This window comes from Oncorhynchus mykiss, chromosome 7, assembly GCF_013265735.2.
Source record: "Oncorhynchus mykiss isolate Arlee chromosome 7, USDA_OmykA_1.1, whole genome shotgun sequence".
NCBI classification, from domain to species: Eukaryota; Metazoa; Chordata; class Actinopteri; order Salmoniformes; family Salmonidae; genus Oncorhynchus; species Oncorhynchus mykiss.
In genome coordinates, this window is record NC_048571.1 from 15,813,347 (window position 1) to 15,819,918 (window position 6,572).

The 6,572-nt window shown below is 42.5% G+C and overlaps 1 protein-coding gene across 1 annotated transcript in view; it reads left to right on the top strand.

Moving 5' to 3' along the window:
* Window positions 1–896, top strand: part of fndc3ba (fibronectin type III domain containing 3Ba) — a 164,697-nt gene extending 163,801 nt beyond the window's left edge. Inside the window, exon 28 of the mRNA XM_036982736.1 lies at window positions 1–896. This exon is cut by the window's left edge and continues 1,055 nt beyond it. The gene's annotated coding sequence lies outside the window, so the exon portion shown is untranslated.
* Window positions 897–6,572: the final 5,676 nt, after the last annotated feature.

Consider the following 6,572-nt stretch of genomic DNA (forward strand, 5'->3'; position numbering starts at 1 on the left):
CACACAGAATCATACACATACAGGCACACATGCACAGCGAGACAAACACACACACATGCACACACACACACACACATGCACAGAGACAGAAACACTCACTCAGATGCCTTCTCTTCTGTCTTCTTTATTCAGCTACCAAAGCGATAAAAAATGCTGCTATCCTGTTTCGTTATATCTGAGAAAGAATGGATTTAGTTACCTAATATATACAATCTATATCAAATATATCTATGATAGATCTACCTATCTATATCTGTAGGGGCGATGCTATGATGTAATATAAGAAGTGTAGAGGTCTGGATGACAGAGAGAAAGAGGAGGGATCCAGGTAGGTGTTGCCTTTTAACCACAGATCTAGGACCAGCTTTCTCTCTCCTGAAGCTAACTTAAACCATTAAGAGTGGGAAATGCAAAGCTGACTTTAGATCAGTTTAGGGCAAGGGTGTAAAACCAGGCACCTGGATGGCCACACACCTGGCCATATCTAGCCAACCAGCAACAACAGTTGATCAATTTAGTTTGAGGTTGATAAAAACATGATGACACTTTGACCTGTGAGAACTGGACCTGACACCCCTGGTCTAGGGATAACCTGGTATATTCCACTGGGAGTGGTTTAGTGAATTATAATATGTATTCTAGGTGCTCACCTGCAGATCTGAGGTCAGTTCAGTAGCCAGTCCCCGCTGTCGAATGTAGAGGTTACTGAAGTAACCTTTTATCCGCCCCCCACCCCCACTCAACCCTCATACCTATTCATACCCTTCTTTTTTCTCTGCCTCCGCTCTCTTTTTCTATCCCTCTGCCATTCTCAGTACGTCTCCCTCCCCTCCTCGTTCCTAACCTCCCTCCCTCTCCCTCCGTCTCTCTAATTAATGCTGTTATCATCCCACTCTCTCTCTCTCTAAGCTGTGCTTCACTCCTACTGTTATCATCCCACTCTCTCTCTCTCTAAGCTGTGCTTCACTCCTACTGTTATCATCTCTCTCTCTCTTTCTAAGCTGTGCTTCACTCCTACTGTTATCATCTCTCTCTCTCTCTCTAAGCTGTGCTTCACTCCTACTGTTATCATCTCTCTCTCTCTCTCTAAGCTGTGCTTCACTCCTACTGTTATCATCTCTCTCTCTCTCTAAGCTGTGCTTCACTCCTACTGTTATCATCTCTCTCTCTAAGCTGTGCTTCACTCCTACTGTTATCATCCCACTCTCTCTCTCTCTAAGCTGTGCTTCACTCCTACTGTTATCATCCCACTCTCTCTCTCTCTAAGCTGTGCTTCACTCCTACTGTTATCATCCCACTCTCTCTCTCTCTAAGCTGTGCTTCACTCCTACTGTTATCATCCCACTCTCTCTCTCTCTAAGCTGTGCTTCACTCCTACTGTTATCATCCTACTCTCTCTCTCTCTAAGCTGTGCTTCACTCCTACTGTTATCATCCCACTCTCTCTCTCTCTAAGCTGTGCTTCACTCCTACTGTTATCATCCCACTCTCTCTCTCTCTAAGCTGTGCTTCACTCCTACTGTAATCATCCCACTCTCTCTCTCTCTAAGCTGTGCTTCACTCCTACTGTTATCATCCCTCTCTCTCTAAGCTGTGCTTCACTCCTACTGTTATCATCCCACTCTCTTTCTCTAAGCTGTGCTTCGCTCCTACTGTTATCATCCCACTCTCTCTCTCTCTAAGCTGTGCTTCACTCCTACTGTTATCATCCCACTCTCTCTCTCTAAGCTGTGCTTCACTTCTACTGTTATCATCCCTCTCTCTCTCTCTCTAAGCTGTGCTTCACTCCTACTGTTATCATCCCACTCTCTCTCTCTAAGCTGTGCTTCACTCCTACTGTTATCATCCCTCTCTCTCTCTCTCTAAGCTGTGCTTCACTCCTACTGTTATCATCTCTCTCTCTCTCTAAGCTGTGCTTCACTCCTACTGTTATCATCACTCTCTCTCTCTAAGATGTGCTTCACTCCTACTGTTATCATCCCTCTCTCTCTAAGCTGTGCTTCGCTCCTACTGTTATCATCCCACTCTCTCTCTCTCTCTCTAAGCTGTGCTTCGCTCCTACTGTTATCATCCCACTCTCTCTCTCTCTAAGCTGTGCTTCACTCCTACTGTTATCATCCCTCTCTCTCTCTCTCTAAGCTGTGCTTCGCTCCTACTGTTATCATCCCACTCTCTCTCTCTCTAAGCTGTGCTTCACTCCTACTGTTATCATCCCTCTCTCTCTCTCTCTAAGCTGTGCTTCACTCCTACTGTTATCATCCCTCTCTCTCTAAGCTGTGCTTCGCTCCTACTGTTATCATCCCACTCTCTCTCTCTCTAAGCTGTGCTTCACTCCTACTGTTATCATCCCACTCTCTCTCTCTCTCTCTAAGCTGTGCTTCACTCCTACTGTTATCATCCCACTCTCTCTCTCTCTCTCTAAGCTGTGCTTCACTCCTACTGTTATCATCCCACTCTCTCTCTCTAAGCTGTGCTTCATTCCTACTGTTATCATCCCACTCTCTCTCTCTCTAAGCTGTGCTTCACTCCTACTGTTATCATCCCTCTCTCTCTCTCTCTAAGCTGTGCTTCGCTCCTACTGTTATCATCCCTCTCTCTCTCTAAGCTGTGCTTCACTCCTACTGTTATCATCCCTCTCTCTCTCTCTCTAAGCTGTGCTTCACTCCTACTGTTATCATCCCTCTCTCTCTCTCTAAGCTGTGCTTCACTTCTACTGTTATCATCCCTCTCTCTCTCTCTCTAAGCTGTGCTTCGCTCCTACTGTTATCATCCCTCTCTCTCTAAGCTGTGCTTCACTCCTACTGTTATCATCTCTCTCTCTCTCTAAGCTGTGCTTCACTCCTACTGTTATCATCCTACTCTCTCTCTCTCTAAGCTGTGCTTCACTCCTACTGTTATCATCCCTCTCTCTCTCTCTAAGCTGTGCTTCGCTCCTACTCGTCAGTTAGCAGAGCCTTTAACTGCTCCAACACCTTTGCCAAAGTCGATGGGAAAGTTACGCTACAATTTCTCTATTGGTTCTATACCTTTATTTATATACAATAGAATATTTGCATACAGTACTTTACAAGCCAATTACAGTGCAATCTTTTCAGTTATTTATTGTTTAAAAAATAAAAATTAAGAGACAAATGTAAGTGTAGTTATAAATGTACTAATTTGTTTTTTCTCTCGTAGCATGTTATATTGTTATTATGATAATTTTTCTGTTTTTTGTTTTCGTTGGATGTTATTTTAGATGTTTGATTTAAGGCCAGCATTTCGTACTCTCAGTAGCCAATTACATATCTCATTTATTCTCTTACAGTTGTTGGGAAAACCTGTAGTTGTTTCATTATTCTGTATGTCGGTGTCAGTGCCGTTTTTAACATGTTAACCAAATGTCTGTCCTTGTCATCTCCTCTCTGACACACAGAACTGGCTCTTATCCATAGCCACATGACCATCACGTCATAACACCAATAATGGTGGCTTTAGAATTGTTATGTCATGATTTCACGGTTATGACCAGCCTGTGTGGTTTTCTGTATGCATTAAGAGATGTAGCGAACCGTTAGCCAGGTTATATTGGTAAAGATTTTAGACAGCTGGAGCAAACACACAAAAGTGTCTTCAGAAACGTTACCTTTTCTGATATTAAGGTTATGTTGGCGTCTGTATTGGGATTTAAGCACAGGCACGACGTACCGTACAACTCTGAGGGGGCACTGGTGGTTAAATAATGTACACTCTTAGAGAAAAGGGTTCCAAACGGGTTCTTCAGCTGTCCCCATAGGAGAACCCTTTTGGGTTCCACGTAGAACCCTCCAATGGGGGACAGTCGAAGAACCCTTAAATGCTCTAGGTAGCATCTTTTTTCCGGGAGAGTTTATGAAGGTACTCTGAACGTTAAATAAGGTATGAAGGTACTCTTTACAGTTACTGTAACCAGTGCTTGAAGAGGACGGCAGAAGGTGGCGGTACTGACTTTAATTCTACCGTTTGAGCCGGGATTCTGTAAGAGTTTCCATTATTCCGACAGAATGACGAGACTTGAAGACTCAGGTTAGCTCCGCATGGATAATGCCCTAGGCTTCAGTTCCAGGGGCTAACACAGTCTTGGGACGATGTACAGTGCCCCCTCAGTGGGAAGGTGCGTGGTGTCTCGGGGAGTCAGAACAATAGTTGCCTTAATTTGTCGTTTATACTGCCTACTGTTATAGATTAAGACGTGTTTGATATCATATCTGTTTGGTTTCTTTCTGCCAAAGTCAAGGCTTGTGTCATATATCATTTTACTTTGTGTGTGTGTGTGTGTGACACACACACACGTTCCTTTCAATGTTATCTACGTTCTCAAGGGTTCCTTGATGTTCCCTCTGTGACCACACAGCATTATTATTCCTGTCACATTATGATCCTCTCCAAAAGGAAAGACATAACTTGATCTGTGATTTACGCTTCTTTCATATTTTAGTTTTTAGGTTTATTTTTTTGTGAAGCTAAATGTATTAAATGTTCTGTTGTTAAATATACGACCCCTTGATTGAGTTTTAACACGCTGATTTCACACTGAAAAGGGTCAAAAAGACTACAACAATCAAATCGGGATGTCAGTCAGACCGATGAGGATGAGGATGATGAGGAATACTTTTCCCAGCTTGTCGTCGTATAAAGAGCCTGTCCAGTGTTTTTGATGAGAATTGATAGTCAGTGCAGAGTTATCATACATATAGAGATGTAGTATTGACGCTAAAATGAGGCAAGTACAACTAACAGATTATATGGAGCACTTTTACAGTGGTAGACCCTTAGTGTCTGTCCTGCGAGAACCGTGATGCTTTTCATCAGACAGCTTCTTGTTTTGATACCAGACACACAGCTGCCCGCCGGGCACTCTGTTACATTGGCATTACTATGTCGTCTGGAGTTTTGACCACGTCATTGTTGTGACTGAGTCGTCTGGCACTGTGTTGCTTTGTCATACAGCGTTACTCTGTCATCTGACGTGACCTTGTCATGTTGTGTCCATCTTTCCTGTTTACCTGTCTTAGTTAGAAAAAAGACTGTTGATATGTCCTGTTGTGTTAACTCTCCCCCAAGCCTTTTACAGCCAAATCGTTCCTAATGTTGTGTTAAATCTCCCCAAGCCTTTTACAGCCAAATCGTTCCTAATGTTGTGTTAACTCTCCCCCAAGCCTTTTACAGCCAAATCGTTCCTAATGTTGTGTTAAATCTCCCCAAGCCTTTTACAGCCAAATCGTTCCTAATGTTGTGTTAAATCTCCCCAAGCCTTTTACAGCCAAATCATTCTTGAAGTTGTATTAAATCTCCCCCAAGCCTTTCACAGCCAAATCGTTCCTGATGTGTTAAATCTCCCCCAAGCCTTTTACAGCCAAGTAATTCCTCATGTCTAGGGACAGGAGTTTTCCCTGACCATGTGAATTGCCCAGGATGGTTAGGACACATGGTCACGAAATACTCCTGTCCATACAACCTAATAATGCCTAATGTTATAGGCTAAGGTTAGAATAATGGTAGGCATAATATGATATGAACATAATATGTTTCCTAAAGGCTTTTGTCTAGTGTTTCCAGGGCTTGGCCCAGTGGCTACTTGTCAGTGTGAGCAGGGTACACCCTGTAAGATTTGTATTTAGGCAAATCTTTAGACCCTTCTGGTCCTGCTCACCTAGTGGGTCCTGAACAAAACAGATACTTCTGCCCAGCAACCCAGCAACTGTGCCTTCTGATTGGTTACTTTTTTTAGTCTGATTAAAAGTAAAAGAAATTGAAACTGAAAATACGGAATTTGAATATGAGAGATTAGAGATTGAATGGGTAACAGTCCCAGATTAATGTATGAAGACTTGTATGTATTAAAAAAAATATTAGTCTGAAACCAAAACAAAACAACAACATATTTGTACCTCACACTTACCAAAACAAACATTCCAATGTTGTCATGGGCTACGATTTGAAAGGAAAATAATTAGCATACATTTCTACTACTTTGTATTGTTAATGTTAGACTATTTCATATGCATTATATAAAATAAACCGCCATATCAATTTTAATGTATAGATTTTGCAAATACTACCCTCTGTATGTAAGACCTAACTGTATCGGTAGCCTGTGTTATATAATATATTTATGCCCAATAAATGTTTAATTTTTTCTGACCTTGACTGAAACCTCTTGTTTTGTGTGTCATAGTTTGTTTGATTTCCTGTTCATACAGTGGTTATATGATATGCTTTGTGGTGGTAGGAAAAATACATGTATTTTTAACTAGGCAAGTCAGTTAAGAACAAATTCTTATTTACAATGACAGCCTATCCCAGATGACGCTGGGCCAATTGTTCACTGCCCTATGGGACAGTCACAGCCGGATGTGATGCAGCCTAGATTTGAACCAGGGACTGCAGTGACACCTCTTGCACTTAGACCGCTGTGCCAGTTGGGAGCAACCACATTGCGGTTGGTTAGATCCCATGTGCCGTTTTTTGCAGTTGGTCCCTTTGCCAGGCAGCAAAACTGCTCTAGGGGCCCAGCACTGGGACTGACCTGGTGCCTCTCAATGTGCTTGCTTG